The sequence below is a fragment of the Monodelphis domestica genome, chromosome 2, assembly GCF_027887165.1.
Source record: "Monodelphis domestica isolate mMonDom1 chromosome 2, mMonDom1.pri, whole genome shotgun sequence".
Taxonomy (NCBI): Eukaryota; Metazoa; Chordata; class Mammalia; order Didelphimorphia; family Didelphidae; genus Monodelphis; species Monodelphis domestica.
In genome coordinates this window covers 217,324,791-217,346,649 of record NC_077228.1, presented here as the reverse complement: position 1 = coordinate 217,346,649, position 21,859 = coordinate 217,324,791, and positions in this window count along the sequence as shown.

The following is a 21,859-nucleotide window of genomic DNA, read 5'->3' as shown; positions in this document are numbered from 1 at the left end:
TTCTAGCTATGATCTCTCCTTTGAGCTTCAAGTTCATATCTCTAGCTGCCAGCTGGGTGTCCACTTGGGAATCCTGCCATCTCCCCAAATTCAGTATGCCTAAAATCAAACTCATCATCTCCTGCCTCCACCTTCTATTTCTTTATTTTGGTTTGACACCCAGACTCAAAGTCTAGGAATTATTCTTGACTCTCCTGTCTCTCCTCAAAGCATAGCCAGTGATCAAATCCTGCTAGTCCTTCCATAGTAATGCCCATGTACCCATTTTTGACTGTCATAAATTAATTTGGGTCTTCATTATCTCATATCTAAGTTATTTTTCCAGCCTCTTAACAAGTCTTGCCAACTTTAGTCTTTGCCACCCTGAGTGACCTATTCACAGGCTGTAAAAAAGTATAAAACTGGAAGTGTACATTCTTATCTTGTACAAATTCACCCTTTCCAGATTTTGAGTGACCAATATAAAGGAAGTATATTATTTTAGGAAGAGCAGCTAGGAAAGAGTGCCCAGCCCAGATTCAGGAAGAGTTCAAATATGGCCTCAGTCCCTTCCTAGCTGTGTGACCCTGGGTAAGTGCATTTATCCTGCTGGTCTCAGTTTATTCACCTGTACAATTAGCTGGAGGAAGAAATGGCAAACCATCCAGCATCTTGGCCAAGGAAACCCCAAAAGGGGTCACAAAGAGTCAAATGATCAAACAAATTACTTTAGGAGGTGTGAGTTAACTTGAAGAAATTACAGGGTGACTGGCCATTGGATCATCTCCACTTCTGGCAGCCTTTAAAAAGAAAGATCAAACTGAGAAGAGAGCCAGTCTGAAAGTCATCTTTCAGCAGGGCAGTCAAGGAGAAAACCAGCTATGGAAGAACCCAGCTCCTCCAAAGAAAGTTCTCATTACCTTTCCTTTTGTGCCTCTTCCAAGAGTATAGCAGGGTGGAGAGAGGATTTCTCTCTCCAATCTGCAATAACATCTTTCAGTGAAACAGATGAGTTCAGCTACAGAATAAGAACAATCCCTGGATGAGTCTATGCCAAGCAGTATGACATGCTGTGCAAAAACAATAAACCCTGAGAAAGAAACATGACACCATGAGAAAAAAAATCGGGGTCCCCTTGTGCCATAGATGTGGGTTGACTTGGCCACGTGCATCCCTATATGTGTCTTTATACTAATATCCTCTATGTGAGTACCCACTTTCCCACTTGACACCATGTAGTTATGAAAAAGTATGTCCTAAAATTTTGAGAATATTTTGTTACTACTTTTATTTTTTAAATAAATTTGGGTTTTTATATATATTTGTTCCATTAAAAACACCAAGGAAACTCCTGCTCTGCTATTACAATAAGTGTTTTTCTTTAAGCTGTATTAAAGAATTGATTTTTTTTTTAACCCTTACTTTCTGTCCTAGTAACACCCCTAAGATAGAAGAGCAAAGGCTAGGCAAACAGGATTAAGTGACTTCCCCAGAGTCACACAGCTAGGAAGTGTCTGAGACTAGATTTGAAATGAGTTTTTCCAGACTCCAGGTCTGGCACTCTCTTCAGTGGGCCAACTTGCTGCTCCTAAAGAACTGGATTAGTGAAGGAAACAGACACATCAGCAGGAACTATCATTGTAAGTTGGTTAGCTCAGTGGATTGAGAGCCAGGCCTAGAGATGGGAGGTCCCAGGTTCAAATCTGGATTCAGACACTTCCTAGCTGTGTGACCCTGGGCAAGTCACTTGACCCCCCCCTTGCCTAGCCCTTACCACTCTTCTGCCTTGGAACCAATACTCAGTATTGACCCCAAGATGGAAGGTAAGGGTTTATTAAAAAAAAAATTCACTTTATTGTGCTTCAAAGATACTGTGCTTTATACAAATTGAAGGTTTATGGCAACTCTTCATTGAGGAAGTCTATCAGCACCATTTTTTTCCAACAGCATGTGCTCATATTGTGTCTTTGCATCACATTTTGGTAACTCTCATAATATTTCACACTTTTTCATTATTATTATTATTATATGTGTATGAGGGATCTTTGATCAGTGATCCTTGATGTTACTACTGTACTTAATTTTGGGATACCACAAACAGTGTTCATATAAGACAGCGAACTTATTTGATAAATATATGTGTGTTCTAACTTACCAACTGTTACTCCTCTCTCTCTCTCTCTCTCTCTCTCTCTCTCTCTCTCTCTCTCTCTCTCTCTCTCTCTCTCTCTCTTTTCTCTCTCCCTCCCTCTCTCTCTCTCTCTCTCTCTCTCTCTCTCTCTCTCTCTCTCTCTCTCTCTCTTTCTCTCTCCCTCCCTCTCTCTCTCTCTCTCTCTCTCTCTCTCTCTCTCTCTCTCTCTCTCTTTCCCTCTCCTCTCTCTCTCTCTCTCTCTCTCTCTCTCTCTCTTTCCCTCTCCTCTCTCTCTTTCTCTCTCTCTCTCTCTCTCTCTCTCTCTCTCTCTCTCTCTCTCTCTCTCTCTCTCTCTCTCCCTCCTTCTCTCTCTCTCTCTCTCTCTCTCTCTCTCTCTCTCTCTCTCTCTCTCTCTCTCTCTCTCTCTCTTTCTCTCTCTCTCTCTCTCCCTCTCTCTCCCCCCTTTTCCCCCCTCCTCAGCCTCCCTATTCCCTGTGACACAGCAATATTAAAATCAGGTTAATTGGGGACAGCTGGGTGGCTCAGTGGATTGAGAACCAGGCCTAGAGACAGGAGGTCCTAGGTTCAAATCTGGCCTCAGACACTTCTCAGCTGTGTGACCCTGGGCAGGTCACTCAACCCCCATTGCCTAGCCCTTACTACTCTTCTGCCTTGGAGCCAATACACAGTATTGATCCTAAGACAGGAGGTAAGGGTTTGGTGGGGGGGGGGGGGGCAGAATCAAGCCAGAAGAGTTAATCTATGTGGCAAATTTCATTGTTGTCTAATTTCAAGAAATTGTCCCAGCCACATCAATGTTCAAAAACTACCACCCTGACCAGTTAGCAGCCATCAGCATGTAGCCAAAACTCTTCACCAACAAAAAGATTACAACTCGTTAACAACTCAGATGATGGTTAGCATTTTTTAGCAGTATAGTATTTTACTTAAGGTATGTAACATTTTTTTTAGACATAATACTATCGCACACTTAATAGACTGCAGTATAGTGTAAACATGACTTTTATATGCACTGGGAAACCAAAAAATTTGTGTGACTCATTTTATTGCAATATTCACTTTATTGCAGTGGTCTGGAACAGAACCCATAATATCTCCGAGGTATGCCCATACAGAGTAGATACAGCAAGCAGCCTCAGAGCAGCTGGGGGAACTAGAACAATCCCCAACAAAAGATGGGATTGGAACTAAGTCTTGACAGAAGCCAAGCAAAGAAGATCAAGGGCAGAAGCATTCGAGGAATGGCAGATAATCACCAAAAAGACAAAGAGATGGGGAGATGAAGTGTACTGGGTGAGACAAAGTAGGCCTCTGAAGTTGGGTCATAGAGTACATGAAGGAAAGTAAATGTTAAGTTCAGAACTCTTTCCATTAGAAAATAGCCCCTAAGAAATATTTTTCATAAGTCTTTCTCTAACCAACTACCCCAGAAAAGTCACAGCCATGCACCTCGGGTAGGGGAATGGGACTTCTTTTGTGGGGCCCTAGGGGTGACAACTAAACCTTTGCCAAAATAAAAGTGTTTGACACTATATAAATCCAGCATTACTTTAAAGTATCCTCATTATTTTCTCTAACCTTTCATAAACTAAATTCCTAAAAGGAACCAAAGACCAGTTTGTCAGCCAACCCAAAATATTTGACCTACCAGAGATAAATAGTGTTTTGTAAAAGGGGAGAAATCTCCATCATCCAACCTGGCTCACAGAACTCTGGGCAGCTCTTGATGTTAAATTATGGCATTAATTAAAAACTGCTCTGCTAAGCAAATTCTCTCTTTAAAAAAAATAGCCATTAGGGTAATCATCTTTCCACCCTGCAGACTTGCTAAAGGACTGACAGGTTGACATTTTGCAATTTTGTTTTAATCGAGAAGGGAGAAAAATACCTAGTGTGGTCACCTCGTTCATTTCTCAGGTGCCCTGATTTATTGATTGGTGGATTACATTTTAATAGCTTCTCTCTTTGGCTGAAGAAACACACTGCTGGGTCTGGGATGGAGGAGGTTCTCACCTTTTTAGTCTGGGCAGGGAGAAGGCTACAATTCACTATAAAAGGAGGGTAGGGGAATAGCTCCAGAAAAATCTCATACCCCCTTAGGGTCCCACAAATTGTGCTTCCATTGAAGTCTTAAGAGAAGGTACCAGCAATGATAGCAAAAACAGGAGCAGCTGAAGTGCCAGGAACTTCCATCTTCCTCTGCATCTTCCTTATGCAACCCAGGCTACCTTTTACTAAATGATGATTGAGGTAGGCAGGTAGGTGGTTCAGTGGATAGAGAGAGAGAGAAGGAGAGAGAGAAGGAAAGAGAGAGAGGGAAAGAGATGGAGTTGGGAGAACCTGAATTCAAATCTGACCTCAGACACTTCTTGGGTATATGATCTTGGGCAAATCAAATGAGTTTTTTAAAGGCCTCGGAGGCTCAATATCATCAGCAAATGTTAGCAGTACCCCATGCTGGACTGAAATTCATCTTCATGGACCTCTACAGTGGCTGGATAAAGTACTTACTCAGATGGGCTCCCCTCTTAATCCCATATGCAGCTGCCATATATTTTCTTTGTTCTAAAGACTACTGCACAATCCCCCAACATATCTCTTACTCCATCCTCTAATCATTAGAGTCTAATGAAAAGGTAGCCCTTTGTACCAAAGTCAATTCATCTATATATAATCTATCTTGAGGTAGGATAGAGACAGAGGAACAGAAAGACAGAGATAGAGATAGATAGACAGATAGATAGGAAGACAGACAGACAGACAGACAGACAGACAGATAGATAGATAGATAGATAGATAGATAGATAGATAGATAGATAGATATTGAGAGTGCATGTTCAAAAATTTTTGTAGATAAGAGTATGTAATCAAAATGTTTGGAGACCACCATTTTAAGGGAAGGAATTCTTTGAAGAAAAATCATCCTGATGCAAATAAAGACCCTAGTGATAACAAACCAACAAGTATAACCCTCCATTCAAAGTCAATTGTATAGGAGGAGACCAAGTGTGCTTAAAAGGGTTAAAATAAAGACAGACCATGCAGTTCCAGCCAGAAAGCACTCATGGGAGTCCAGTAACCAGAATGACAGAATTCCAGGGCTGGAATGGACTTCAAAGACCAGCTAGTCCAACCTGTATCTGAACAGGATTCCTCTCTAAACAAGTGGTCAACTAGCCTCTGCTCAGAGATCTCCAGTGATGAGAAAGTCAATGTTACCCAGATCTAATTGTTCAAAAGTGATTGAATATCAATCCCAACCCCCCATCCCAGTACTCTTGGTTCTGCACTCTGGGATCAAATAGAACAAGTTTAATGTCTCCTTCATTCTTCTCTGGCTCCCTGACCCTGACTCCCTTACCTACTCCTAACTTTCTGGTCTTCTTCCACCACCATGCTCTCAAAGTTCTCTCACCTGGAGGTTGCCTTTAATGCCATGTTCAAGAAGCATTCTCACCCTAGAAACTGCCTTTGGTACCATTCTCCAAAAGTCTTCTTGCCCTGAAAGATCCCTCCACTCCTGTGGCCCCTTCCTCTGCTCAGTCAATTCCTACTGGAATATCCATTTTAGGAAATACCCATTTTCATCAGGACAGCCATTCTCTTTCAATCTTCTCTGTCCCCACTTGACACTCTGGGCTGCTTTCTCCACCATGTTCTCATCTCCTCTCCCTCAAACCTCCTTTTGCAGTTTTCTTCTACATGTAATCTTTATCAATTCAAATATTAAGCTTTTTGCTTCTATTTGAATCCTCAGTGCTTAGCACAGTGTCCCGTACACTGTTGCTGTTGTGAAGTCATTTCAGTTATGTCCAACTCTTCATGGCCACACTTGGGCTTTTTTTGGCAAAGATATAGGAATTGTTTGCCATTTCCTTCCTCAACTCATTTTATAGATGAGGAAACTGAGGCAAACAAGGTTAAGTGACTTGCCCAGGGTCACATGGCTAGAAAGTGTCTGAGGTCAGATTTGCACTCAGGAAGATAAGTCATCCTGACTCCAGTGTTGGCACTCCATCTACTACTCCACTTAACTGCCCCTACCTAGAACATAGTAAGTGCTTAATAAATGTGTGTTGACTTAACTCCTTCCTCCTAATAGGCCTTCAGATACCTGAAATCAGCTATTATGTCCTCTTTCTCTCCTTCTCTCCAAGTTAAACATCCCTGCTTTCCGTTTTCCACTCTGCAAAGTGGGGATAATAATCCATAGTCCTTTCCTGCCTCCCAAGTATGTTGTAGAAACTAATTAAATCAAAGAAAAAGTGATCAGAAGTTTCCAAAGAAAGGCATTCCATTTACCCAACACACCATTATAATAATTTCACTAGTGGGAGATTTATGAGGACAATAGTTTTTTTCTGCTTGAGTTTGTCATAAAGCCCCCAAAAGAAAGTTAATTCTTTCTGGGTAGATGAAAAAGAATGGTAAATTTTTAAAAAATTAGAACAACATTTTTTAAAATCTCTTTTCATGTATTTAATTAGCTATAAAAATGGATGGATTCCCAATGTGCTCTGACCAAGAAACGAATAGAGAAGTTACCTAACCTGGTTTCCCTAGTTCAGAGATAGACAGACAAAGCTGAATGCTAACAGACACTTCTCAGGATATAGAACAACACAATGTAATCTAATCCTGCCTCCACCAACCATGTGCCACTACTGGTTTCTGGGCCACGCTGGGAGTTTCATTTTTAGAATCAGTTATTTAAATAGAACCAAAGATAAGATGATGATAGAGTTAGTCACTGCATTCCTTGCTTCTGGGCTCAGACTCATTACCTGAAGGGGCCAGGAGCAGGAAGGGAAGGAAGGAAGGGGAAAGTCTACCCCCGGCCTCCAGACAGAACTGTACAGCCAAAGAGGCGGGTAAAAGTAGGCTGGGGGAAAAACAGGAGACAGAAAGAAAAATGAGAAATTCCTCCCAAAAAGGTTTTGGTTTCTATTTTCCATCCTTACAGAGAATAAGATGCTCTATTAGGACTATTCAAAAAGACCAAGGCATACTCCCTACCTTCACGGAGTTCATAAGAATCCCTATTTATAGCCCTTACTCTAAAATATAATAATGTGCCAACATTTAGAATTCATTCGAGGAGGAGGATACGGTGACACCTCATTTTACACAGCCAATCTGTTCTAAGTTGAAAATCGGGCATAATAGTAACCCCATTGTTTAATAAGTATTTCTCCTATGAACATACCTGGGCCCTTTATGACTTTTCTTGGGCTTCTCAGAGCTACCACCATCACCATCCTTGTACTCTGGGGCCATTATTGTAACTAAATAGTGTTCATGAAACAAAGAGAAGTATTGCTCTGACACAGACATGACTCCCGGGAATTCTGAACAAAGACTTATGTGAGAGCTAATATTTGTCTCAAAACACTGTAATGACTCACAGTAACTAACGTATCTGAGAGAGAGAATAAATGTGATTGGACAAACTATTATGAGACTTTGCTATGGGAAAATGGCATGGATTTAGCATGTAATTAAAATCTGAAATATTATTTTTTTTCTGCCTTAATATTTTTTTGATTGCCGGTTGTGTACACCCGAATTTGTATGTGTTGAGTTCACATAAGACAAGGTCCTACTGTAAAAGTTTTACCACAACAAAGAAGCAAATGGACGTGTTAATACCATCTATCAGAAGATTTAAGTCCTCAGTAGACCACATCCATCAATGTATTAATCAATTAACAAGAATTTATTTATTAAACACCTACCAAGTGTCAGGCACTGTGCTAGATGTTGGGAATACAAAGGTAATTATTTTGAAGGAGTCCCTACCCTCAAGGGGCTTACAATCTCTCTGATGCTAAAATTATACGCAGGGAAAATAAGATTTGGAGCTGGAAGGGGCCTTAGAGATCATCCCCTCATTTACACTCTTCATTTTATAGATGAGAAAGAGAGATTAAGTTACCCAGGTAGTGAAGTCTGGAGCCCCTGGCTCCAACCAAAGATACCTCTACCTCGTTTTAGCATTTCCTTTTATGGATCCAATGCCTTCTGGTTATGTCTTTCAGAGCACCCCAAAGATATTAATCACAGTATTCTTTCAATAGCTAAAACAGACCAGATCCAAACTTCCCACCATTAACCCTAAGAGTTCTGTTCTAGCTGTTTACAAAGAGCTCTGGTTTAGGAATCTGAAGCCTAAAGTTTGAAGCCTGACTTGTCGAAAAGTCATCTAACTGTGTTGAACCCCAGTTTTCTCATCTATAAAATGGGCATAAATTATTTTCATTCATTATCTCTTAGAACTATTCTAAGGAAATCACTTCAAGGATGATAAAATACTGTAGAAACATGAGCTACTATTATTCTTTTTTATGTTTATAATAGTAAACACTAATAAAAAACAATAAAATAAATGTACAAAACTAAGCAAAATCTTACCCAATCTTTGCAAGCTATAACAAGACAAAACTAAGAGTTGTGCTGGTCATATAATCCTCCACATTCATTTCTCTCCCACATTCACTTCCTCCTTGATTCTCCTAATTTTGGACACCATGCCTCCCTGTCACCCTGGAAGACATCCTACCTTGATTCCTATGGCTAAATCCTCCTACTGGTGTATTTCTTAAAAAAAAAAAAACAACCTTATTTTCCATTTTAGAATCAATACCATGTATTGGTTCTATATCATATTGCTTTCCTTCCCTAAGGTGGGAGGAGTGAGGAGAGAAAAAAATTGAAATTCAAAAAAATTTTGATAAATATTTAAAATTATTTGAAATGTAATTATGAAAGTGAATTGATGCAGTAAATAAAATGTCTGGCCTGCAATCAGGAAAACTCATTTTCCTGAGTTGAAATCTGATTGCAGACACTTACTATCTATGTAACCCCAGGTAAGTTCTTTAACCCCTATTGGCCTCAGTTTTCAACTGTAAGATGAGCTGGAAAAGGAAATGGCAAACCACTCTAATATCTTTGCCAAGGAAATCCCAAATGGGTCACAAAAAGTCAGACATGCCTGAAAAACAACTGCATCTAATATATATTTTTTAAATTTTTTCATGGTATATTATATATACCTTTTCTTTTTTTTTGTTTACCTGATAATATAGATATCTTCATCTTTATCACTACCTAGCCTAGGGACCTCATAAAAGAGGAATAATGGGGCAGCTAGGTGGCTAAGTGGATATGAGCACCAGTGGATATCAGCAGGACTTGGGTTCAAATCTGTCCTCAAACACTTCTTAGCTGTGTAACCCTGGGTAAGCCACTTAACCCCTATTGCCTAGCCATTGTTGCTCTAGAACTGATATTAAAATAAAAGGCAAGGATTTAAGGGGGAGGGAAGAGTAAAAACACCCCCCTCCCCCAGGGAGCATGACACAAAAGGGAATTGACCTCAAAGTCAGGAAAACTTAGACTCTAGTCTAATCTGACACATACTGACTGGGAGACCCTGGACAAATCACTTAACCTCTCAGTGCTCCTAAAGAAACTCCCCAAGACTCTAAATTCCAAAGTAGTCACTCAATTGCTTTGACAAAAACAAGGAATTGCCAAAACCAATAAAATCCCAAGTCCTCTCCCATCCCATCCCAACAACACTCCATCACCCTTTAATGCTGTGAGTAACAGCATTAAAAAGACAAATATAGATGTAACAAGTGTCCACAAGAAGGGAGGAAGCAGCTGTGGGGTAAGGAGGGAAGAGCAGGGGGGAGTATTCAACCAGAAATCTACAGACCTCAAGCTTTATTCAAACTCTGCTTCTTCTTCTTCCTTTTTTTTCTTTGAAAACCCTTACCTTCTATCTTAGTAACAACTCTAAGATGGAAGAGTAACATGGAGTAGGCAATGATGGTTAAGTGAGTTGTCCAGGGTCACACAGCTAAGAAGTGTTTGAGGACACATTTGAATGTAGGTCTTCCCAATTCCAGGCCTGGCTCTCAATACACTGAACCATCCAGTTGCCTTCCCAACTCTGCCTCTTGGCATCTACAAGCTCTTAAGTCAATATTCCTCTCTTAGGCCTCAGTTTGCCCATCTATAAAACAAGAGTGCTGGACAAGGTACCTTCTATCTCTAAAAGCCCAAGACTATAAGAATAACAAGCTAGTTCATGAACTATAATTGCATTTAGAATTCAACTTTTTTGGTCCAAATCTATGATTCCCTTTGGTGGAGAGAATTTATGAACTCCTAGTCCAGGAAATTGATTCCCCAAAAGCATATCACTAACTTCTCTCTGATTTGTAGTCTTGCCAGCAACAAGGAGATGTTAAGGAGCTTGCCATATAGCCAGCTCATACATGTCAAAGATCAGCCAGCACACTCTAGCTTCCTACCTCATTGTTCAGGTACAACGGGCTAATTAATCTCCAACTTAGTGGGAATCCATGAAAGTATTTCTAGGGAAATTCACAATTATAAAATCAAGCTGGGCAAGTCATTTAACGCCGTCTACCTCAGTTTCCTCGTTTTTTAAATGAGCTGGAGAAGGAAATGGCAAACACTTCAGTATCTGCCCAGAAAAACCCAAATAAGGTCACAAAGTCAGACACAACTGAAAAATGAACAACAAAATGCTTTAATAAGGTTGCTTCAACTAAAAGTTGTAACAATTCAGACTCTAAAAACCTATTTGGAGACTCATGGCCAGAAACTTCTTCTGAAGAGACGTTTTTAGGATTCACGAAATACAAAGGCATTCTTTGAGTTCATCAGAACTATGTAAATAAAGCTATGTCAATAAGAAGGCAGGTCTGGTTATTGCCATCACCAAACACCTAAAGGAACTGGGAATTTATAATATACTGGAAGGAAGAAAATATACATTTATTAGCATCTATTAGGTGTCATACCCTAGAATAAGCACTTTACAAATACTAAGTCATTTGATCCTTACAGCTATCTTTTGGACTCCAGTTACCAAAAGGAATCCCTTCCTAGGAAGTAGGTGCTATTATTATTCCCATTCTATAGTTGAGAAGCAGACTAAGATTATAAATCACTTGCTCAGAGGCACAAGCTAGTAAGTGCCTGAGGTCTGATTTGAACTCAGCTCTTGCGTTTATTTGACCCAGTACATCACCTAGCTGCCTCTAGTGTGTGGAAATCCCCAGGGCAAAAATTTCATGGTCTGAGATTTGGCATTGCTCTTGTGTAGTTGTGGTCTTTGATTTGGGGGACAGGGGTAGTTTCTACTGGAAATTGGAGTTCAAAAGATTGCTGTGAGGATCAAAGGAAATATTTTAAAGAGCTTGGCCTATAGTGGGTATTTAACAAAGTAATATTAATAGCACTTATATAGTAATTACTATGTCATAGCTATTACTTTATGAATATTATCTCATTTTATATTCATAGCCCTGAGAGGCAGATGCTTTAATTGTCTCCATTTCACAAATGAGGCAGATAGCAGTTAAATGACTCAACCAGGGTCACGTAGCTAGTAAATGTCTGAGGTCAGATTTGAACTCAGTTCTTCCTGACTCCAGGTCCAGCATTCTAGACCTCAGGCTCAAAGTGGTAACAATGACAGTAGAAGTTCTCTGTGGGTAACTAAGAATCAGATCAGAAATGACAACTCCAAAGTTTAGAAACCACAAATCCTCACTCCCTACAAGGATGATACAATGGCAAATGGAGAAAGTTTAGACAATCCTCAAAGCCATCACCCTGTACTTTGTGTATAACAGTTTGGACAGAAAAGGCAAATTCTAGTATTTATTGTCAGTCTGGGGAAGCAGAAAACCACCTACAGGTATCAGGAAATAATGATGAGATGTATAAATTTCACTGAGGACAGATTACAAAGAATTCAGATTCTCTTACAGATTCCCAGATACATAACCCTCCACTTCCCATTCCCTCCTTCACCATGTATCCATCCATCCAGATGCAATTGGCTGAATCTCCTAAACAATTCCTACAACTGAATGAATGGGTGAATGATTAAAAACGCATTTATTAGGTGTTTATTATATGCAGAGCATTAGACTACGCCCTGAGGATACAAATAGACAAATTAAGACTGTTTCTGTTCTCATGGAGTTTGCCTTATAATGGAAGATCTAGAAAACTTTATTTACAAGTCAGATGGAAAAAAGTCCCATGGTTCTTAGGGTGATACAGCAAAGCAGATGATAATGCCTCTTTTTTTATGTCATTTTACTAATAATATAGCTATTTTTTCTTTCTTTTACTTTCTTTTTTCTCTTTCTTCCTTTCTTTCTTCCTTCCTTTTCTTGTTTTTCTAAGACAGAAGAGCATCAAGGGCTAGGCAATCAGGGTTAAGTGACTTGTCCAGGGTCACTGAATGTCTGAGTTCAGATTTGAACCCAGGTCCAGATTTTAACTCCAGACTTGGCATTCTGCCTACCTAGCTACCCCCACTATATCACTTTCTAATACTGAGCTATTTAACAGTGCCAAGGACTTTGGTGGAAAGAACTTCCTTTGATGGGTCCTCAATAACTGTGGCTGTAGCATCCTTAGGAGCAGCTGCCAAGCTTCATCTTCACATGGGTTGCTTCCTGGGATTGTAGCTGCGAGAACACTATTATGGAAGCACTGCTCTTCCCAAGTCTCTCAGGTTCAGGGTCCTGGGATCTCTCCATCAGGGTCTGATGGAACATAGGGGTCAAGGTTTTGGGGTTTGCTTGGCTCCTCTGGCCCCCACTGCCTCTTCTCAGCTCTTCAAGGTGCCCTGCTGACTCACTTAAGTTGGCTTGTCTGCTCTATGGGTGGCAGATGCTTAGCAGTTGGTGGGATAGCTAGTCCCAGCCTAAATAAGCTAAATGGATAAAATGTTGCCCTAGTAAAAGACACAACTTGATTTTCCATTCAGATGGCACACAGATTGGTTGGAACATGGATAAAACAAGTCATGGGGAACATGGAATTAGGCAGGAGATGGAAGCTCTTACATCCTCCTACTCCTCTCTAGACCCAACTAGCTTTCTTGGCTTGCAAAAGAAAACTGAACAGCAATTCAATTCGATTCAATTCAATAAACATTTATTTGGCATCTATTTTGTGCCAGGCATACACACATCCCTCAGAGCTTTCCAGGAGGCACAAGGTGATGGTTAATGGCAAAACCTAGTATTCACAAGAGTAGCTCTGGTACCAGCAGACGGAATGTGGGGAGCCGGGCACAGAGACCCACATGCCTCTTTTCATATACTCATAGCACCTGACTGTGGGGCAAGCACACCTGGGCAGCGGGACAAGCCAAACTTTCCAACAGTTGATCACTGTTCTCCAAGCGGGGGGACCTTGCAGCCCGACTCCCCACAGACAAGGATTTTTCTCCTTCTCAGCAGGCCATGCCTTTCACAGAAACATTTTCCCTCCATCCAAGGGTTTCGTCCAAGCCTTAGGCTCTGACCACAAAAACTGTCCTTTTCTTCAGTGCATGAACCTCAGACGTGAGGTACGGTGAGAGCTGAAACCAACTTCAAAAAGGACATCACTTGCCACTTTCCCTCTAGTCAGATGTTCCCAGTCTTTCCATACCTTAGACCATGAATTTTAAAAAAGATTTTTATAACTATTTCAATATAATTGGTTGCCTTGGTAATACTACATGTTTTATGTATTTAAAGACACTGGAACAGCTAGATGGCTCAGTGGATAAAGATCCAGGCCTGGAAATGGGAGGACCTGGGTTCAAATCTGGCCTCAGATACTTCCTAACTGTGTGACCCTGGGCAAGTCACTTAACCCCAACTGCCTAGCTCTTACTATATTCTTCTGCCCTGGAACCAATACTTAGTATCGATTCTAAGATGAAAGATAAGGGTTTAAAAAAATACATAGTATCCTGGAGGTGGCTAGGTGGTACAGCGTTAGATAGAGTGCCAGGTCTGGACTCAGAAGGACCTGGATTCAAATCTCATCTCCAACACTTCTTGGCTGTGTGATCCTGGGCAAGTCACCTAAGCCCACTTGCCTAGCCCTTGCCCTTCTATCTTGGAGTGGTCACTAAGACAGAAAGTAAAGGATTGTTTGTTTGTTTTTTTTAATTATTCTGAAAAGGACCCCATAGACCTCACCAGAATACCAAAATTGTGGATCCATGACCCCGAAAACTTAAGAATTTCTGCCTTAGGGCCATAGCTAGCAGCATCCCTTCTACAAACCCCATTCCCCATTTTAATGTGCTTCCATTATATTGCTTAGCTGCCCCTACCTTACCAAAGTGGTACCAGGGTGTCAACAGCAATTGACCCTGCTGGGATCATCTATTATATCTAGGATAGGATTAGGATTCCCCAAATGACACCAAACAAATCTTTAGGAAGCCAGGCCACTGAACAGGACTCCTAAGGGCTCAGGGTCCCGCTGTTCTCTTTCCCGCTAGCCTCTAAAAATACTAACTACCTCCAAAGCCACCACAGAAATACCTGAACGCCCTCGGGAGGAGTCCCATCCTAACTGTGACTAGTTTGTATTTATGGATAGCATTCATGGCAACTTAGAGGGTTTCTAATTTTTTTTTTAAATCATACCAAAACCCCATTTGTGAAAGGCAAAGAAAATGCCAGACCAGTTTCACAGACCAATTTATGACTACTTTGAAAGCCAAAGTACGTCATGACTGTCAGCCCACCCACTTCACTACCCCAGTGGTAAACACGGCCCCTTGCCCAACGAGGTTCTCCCCGTATCGCACCCATCGTCCTCCACTTCTGAATGGCTCTTGTTTCCTTCGCCTCGTCTCTGGTGGGTTAAAAAAGATGCTGTACTGTGTATATATGAAGAGTACATTGTGGAACTCTCTGCCTTAAATCTCCAAGACAAACAGAGCCCAGCTCACGCCTTCACTGTCTGCACACAGGCCACAGATGTTAATAAACAGTGTTGGGGTTTATAGTCTGGACATCCATCCCTCCATCCGTTTTACACATGGGGAGCCAAGAAATCGCCATTTTCCCCCCCCTCTCCTTCCCCTAACTTACAAATTCAGTAAACTGTTGTCAAGTTGGCAATAAATTTATGAATTTTGGCTCCCAGATGTGGCTGGAATAAAAGTAAACATAGGGCAAGAGAAACTACATTTCAGATTTGTGTTCCATGAGGCTGAGTCTGCAGAAAAAAATGAGCTGAGAGGAGAGTCATTTATCCTTTGCTAGGAGACACCAAGAGATGATTTTCCTAATGGCTCCATTGCCACCGTGGCATTAGGAGGGGTATATCAAATAGCACTTTCTGCCATTTAAAATAAGTTCTCCATCCCCAATACCCCATAAGGTTGACTTGTTCTAAGAGAAACTATACATGGTGCTCAAAATTCTCAATATACTGAGAAGGAAGGAACAACTAGGCAGCCCAATGGAGAGAGTGCCAGGTCTGGAATTGGGAGGCACATGGTTCATATCTAGCCTCAGACTCTTTCAGATCCATCTCATGACCTTCTGAGATTCTTTTCACTTTTGAAATCCAATGGGAATAAAACAACATTGGGGCACCTAAGTAGCTGTGTGACTGAGCAAGTCACTTAACCCCAATTGCCTAGCCCATACTGCTCTTCTTCCTTGGAATCGATACTTAGCATTGATTCTAAAACAGAAGGTAAGGGAATATATATATGTGTGTGTATGTATATTTATTTATATGTGTGTGAATATAGGTATATGTGGATATATGTATATATACTAAGAAGCATCAAGACATAATAGACAAAGAGCTGGAACTCAAGGTCAGGAAGATCTGGGTTCAAGTCCCATCCCTAACACCCTAGCTGTCTGACCCTCAACAAATCACTTAAGAACTCAATGCTCAAAGCCAATTGGCTCAAACTCAAACAGAAATGGAGCCACTAACCTGTATATAATGATCTGAATATTATGTATGTACATGGGACCAGATATTGACTTATAAAATTATTTATTAATACTATCTATGACTTCCTATGTTTTTATTTATTTTGTTAAATATTTTCTAATTATATTTTAATCTGGTTCTGGACAGAATAGGGAGTCTGCCATCTCTGTGTTTGACACCTCTAATCTAGGCGAGACTCAAAGTTGACTAGAAAATGCCAATCTGCATTGGCAGATTGAATTTCTTCACCTTTATGATCTCTATATCAATGAAATTTCAGGTCCAATCACAACCATGACCTATTAAGAATCCATTTTCCACAGATCCTATTCCCATATGCTTAATGTATTTATTAAGCTAAGTTTTGCTAATAAGCAAGGATACAAAGGTTCAAAAGAGAAATCTGGCTTCCATTCAAGGTCACATAGAATTCATTTGACTCTCAATCCTGAGAATAACTATCTGCTTCACTCTTTGATTGGAGTGATCACAAACATAAAAACCTTTAGATTTGGTTTCAACCCAAGTACATTATATCCCAGGAAATTATTTGAGACGGAGCTCAAATCAAATCAAATAGATTCTGTACTTTTTTCCCCCATAGAATTTCCAAAGTGAAAAGGATCTCATAAGGTCATGAGATAGAACTGAAAGAGATGTAAGAGAGTTCATAAAGTTCTCAGGATCACAGATAAAGAGCCAGAGAAGACCACAGAGATAATCCAGTTCAAAGATTCTAAACTTTTTTTTCCCTTTGTATCATAGATCCTATCATGGACCTCTGGTAGTTTCTTGGGATTTGCAGAATAATGTTTTCAAATGTATCAAATAAAATGCTATAGGATTACAAAGGAAACCAGTTAAACTTTAATAGCTTCAGACTGCACTAAGACTTTTGGGACATATTATATTTAAATACTGTTATCAAAATATTTTTTTTTTAAATAAAGCTCTCAAATCTCCTGAAATCTATCCAAAGACCCTCTAGGAGATTTGTGGACCTCAAGTTTAAAACTCCTAATCTATTGGCTATATTCTAGTCTAACTTTCCCCTCACCCCTCCAGTTTTGCAGATAAAGAAAGAGAGGCTGAGAGAGTTAAAGAGCCTAAGACTACACAAGTAGGAAGTAGGAGAGACATAATTCAAACTAGTCCCTCTCTCATTCTAAACACACTGCTCATTCCTCTGGGGTGGAGGCACTGGTACTGGAGAACAGGTTGGGAAATGCCCAGAAAAGCAAGCAAAAAACCAAGTCTGAGCTAGAGTAAATCATCAGCCTATAATATAGTCCCAAAATAGATTTAATTTTATTTAAAACATGGTTTAAAAGCCTGGTTGGGCCCAAAGGATTTTAAAAAACAAAAATACTAGTTTGTCCATCTCTAAAATGGAAGAGAATATAATTTCATGTCAAAGTCTGAAAAATACACTCTTATAACTTGGCATTACTTGGGTTTTTTTTTTTTTTAAGAAAATAAAAAAATAAGAGAGAGCACTCTGGACGTGGTGCTTGCCTGCAGTGGAATACCACAACTCTTTTTTTGGTGTCTGTTTGCTTTAGCAAAGCAAAGTAATAAAATAAAAATTGAAATGGCCAAAGTTTTCTTGGTAACAATTCAGTGGAAATATTTGTGAAGTCGTGACCAAGGGCACATAATAAAGATGTCCTCCATGCAAGCAGTCAGGCAGGAGGGAGGAATAATGGCAGGTGGATCATTTGGATTGCCAGGAAATAATAGCAATTTCTATCATTTTTCTTTTCCTGAGAAGGGGATAATGATTTCATCCCCAAACCTGTTGGGTAACATGTGAAACAAACTCACATCCCATTCTGCTCCCTTGATCTTTGGAAAGATAGTTAATGGTAATAGATTCCTTTTGTTATTATTATTTACAATAATAGATTATGTCAATAATGATGAGGATAGCAGAAGGTTTGTTGTGAAGTAAGAAAAAGCTAGATATATATCGTGCTCTAACATATGCTGAGGGCTTTGTGTAATTCTGGCTCACTTAAATCCAATTCACACACAAGTCAGAATCTCACCCTGTGATGTCATCAATCTTCTTCAAAAATGAAGAACGAACAACAACAACAGCTGTGTGATTATGGGCAAGTCACTCACCCTCTCAAAATCCCAGGTAACTGATGTATCCATTGTTCTTGCCATTGTTGTGTGAAATCTTTAAAAAAAAAAAAAAGAAGAATTGTTCACCTCAGACACAAATGCTGGATCATCGTCATCATGGCTTTCTTATTTTTGTGGTCATTATCACCATCAAATTTTAATACAGCTGGGTCTTGATTAATGCAAATAATGAATCCCAGAAAGTGGTTGCATTATTCAAATTCATATTATCTGCAATTATAATGTGTAAAATATGGACATCGATTTTAGCCAATGGAAATATGTAGGCAAATTTGAATAAGGTGACCACTTCATGGGATTCATTATTCCCACTGATCGGGACCTAGCTGTGTTATAGTTGTCATTACTAGTGATAGTAATCATAATTTCATCCTCAATAGTTAAGAGCATGGCAAAGTGCATTATTTATATTCTCTGATTTAAACCCCACAACTCTTCTAATGGAAGGTACTATACATATTTTTATCTCCACAGATGAGGAAACTGGGATTCAAGAGTGGTACATTTTCTGAGGTCACATAACTAGTAAACATCAGATTTGGAATCTCAAGCCAGTTCTGCTTGATTCTAATTTTAGCACTATTCTCACTATACCATCCTACCTTCTGAGAAATATAAAAGGTAATATAAGTTCTCATCCTGAAAAACATCATAGAGTCATAAAATCATACAGCTACATATAGGCATTAGATGTTCATCTTACTCTGAGCTTCCTCTTTCTCAGTCAGTAAGTCAATATATATATATATATATATATATATATATTTAACACCTACTATGAGCCAGGCAATGTACTAAGTGCTGGGGATGTGAAGAAAGGCAAAAGAGGCAGTCCTTGATCTCAGAGTCCAAAGTCTAATGGGGGAAATTTTTATCTCTTTTGCGGGATAAAAATTAGCTATTGGCCATAGCCTTTGTCTGATATAGAAAACAGAACAATTTTTGTAGAGATGGTGAAAGATGTAAGAGAAGACAAACTCAGTTACTAACTAGCTTAAGTGATCTAGTAAAAGCTGATGGATCCACGGATTCCAAACTGACTCATGTCTTAACTATAAAATTATTTTTTGGAGATTTTAGAGGATCACCAACAAATCACTCTTGTGTAACTGCTGTTTTCTTCCATAGTGAAGGCCATTCTGGGAGGGCCAAGAGAAGATTCTGTTCTTTCCTTCCCAGAAGTACCATTCCAATGGACACAAATTGTAACCTCCTCTATTGACACATAAGTCCCACTGTCATTCATTGAAGGTTCTTACTTAATGTGAATTTATTGAACAAAAGTAGTTGCACTGACCTACAGTCAATGTAATAGATATTAGGGATAGGAGGATCACTCCCTTTGCCTTCAAAACACTTATGAATGAATTGATGTGGCAAGATGTAAAAAAACAAATTATAAGGTAAGCATAAGTGCCAGAACATGGAAAATTGCTACAGATTTTCAGAGGAGAGAAAATATCAAAGAGAGAATATCAATCTGTAAAGGCTTCATGGAACAGAAGGGACCTTAATGAAACCTCAAACAAATAATGAGATGGAGTGGGAGCCTCTTAAGCAAGAGGTTCAGTGTAAGAAATGGAATGTACGTAAAAATTTTGGCAAATAATTCATAGACCAGTTTGGCTGGAGAAAGGAATAGAGAGAGATAATGTTGGAGATAGGATTAAGCTTCTAAAACTAAAGGTTTAAGATACTCTATGGATCTACACTTCTAAAGCTGTAGCTCATAAGCCCCCATCAGTGTGTTTCCCTTTAATAGTTGGTCAGTACTTAAATGGTATCAAAAGAACAATAGCAACAAAACATCCTTTCCAACCCCACCCCAAGCTTGGATATCCTGCCTCACAACCACACAGTTCTAATGGGAAGAGTACACACAGGGAGAATACATTAGTATAGAGGCTCATGTGAAGGGACAATATGTTACCAACACTCTGACATCTCATATCCTTTATCTTTTTGTGGTATCCTCAAGATGTTCTCTACTGGGGCAGCCTGCTCATCAATACTCCAATGTTCTATTCCTCTCTGTGACTCTACTCCCAGTGGCCACATTTAATTTTCAACTCAGAAAATTCCTCCAATTACTTGTATTGATGGCTGGGTACTATTTCTCCTACTGTGAAAACACTTGCAAGATGTCATGATTCCCCACAGGAAAGTAAAGATTCCCTTTCAAGAGCTGGGACTTCCAAACCTAATTCTCTTCCCAACTTAAGGAGTTCACACACTTCAGTTCTACACTTTGCTTCTACTGATTCCTAGAGTTTTCCTTCCTAAAGGAAAAGTGAAGGTCCTAAGGTCAGCCATTAGTTGGCTCCCAATTCCACCAAGTTTGACTAAAGATTTTCATTTTTCATAAAGATTTAATGAGGAAGCAATTAGGTGACTCAGTGGATTGAGAGTCAGGTCTAGAGATGGGAGGTCCTAGGTTCAAATCTAGCCTCAGATACTTCCTAGCTGTCTGACCCTGGGTAAGTCTCATAGTCTAACTTTTATCTCTCTCCTGCCTTGGAATCAATACACAGTATTGACTCTAAGACAGAAGGTAAGAGCTTTAAAAAAAGTGTTAATGAAGTAGAGATGCTTCTTGGACCTTGTTTTACATCCTTAAAACCTTTTTTTTTTTGCTTTTATTACCTACCCTTTGCCTTCTGTAACTAAAGACTGGGATGGGGGGGAGGAAATCAATGGATCACACCACCAAAGGCCTTACCAAGGAAGGTGAATGCTCCTCAGCTCCTTGAATGGGTAGAGTCTCTTTCAAAGTTGTTTTTCTATCCCCATACCCTAGCACAAGACTTGGAACAAACATTGTTTAATTCAGCTAATTAAATGAACAACTGATTTATTTAGGAAAGTCTTCCTGGAGGCATCAAGACTTGAAGAGAATTCTAAAACATCACAGAGAAGTAGCTAAATGATAGTCATGGGGAAATATGGACTTCACAAGAAGAACTGGTCAAAAGGCAGAAGTGAAAATAGGTTAATAGAGGGATGAGGTGTACAAAATAATAAAGATGGATTTCTAAGCACTCTGTCCTGTACTATAAGAGAGATGAAAAGAGATGAATGAGCAGTGTTTGTTAAGTCAGAGAATCTTTATTTCTTCCAATTCTTCCATCCCCATCATCCACAAAGATCTATGGGAAATATAAACTTAACATGTATTTAATTACTAACCATGGCAAAAATGAAGCTCAATGATAATACTAAACTGTAAAAGGATGGTAACCTATGATGGAAGCAGCCTGTAGCTTTCAAAAGGAACCAGATTGAATAGTAGGGGAAAAACATAAAATATAAAGTATATAGAAAATAGGAACATATATATCTTTGAGATGGCAGAGAACCTTCAAGTAACTGGACTGGAAAAAAAAAAAGGAAAGATTTGCTCTTTCACGGGAAAAAAAATCTGCTTCTCTATGGCTCTAACCTATAAGTTTTCTAAGCAGAGCAGAAGTCCTTGGGGGCAAGACACTCAATTTCTAAATACTATATGTGACACTGAGTTTTGGAGTGGATCTTCCCTCCCTTCCCAGATTCCATTTTATTTTGTTTCATCATTGTCACTTCTCTTCCCATTCTGGAAGAGTTTCCAAGAAAATGAAGAGAATGCCCTGGTAAAGAAGCACATCATTTCAATCTAGCACTTGTTCTAGTAAATTAAGTTGGGTTAGTCACCTAATTTTCCTGAATGCCATAATAATCCTGAGCCTTTCTCCTTACTTCATAAAGCTCCTATAAGAGTGAGTGAGTGAGATA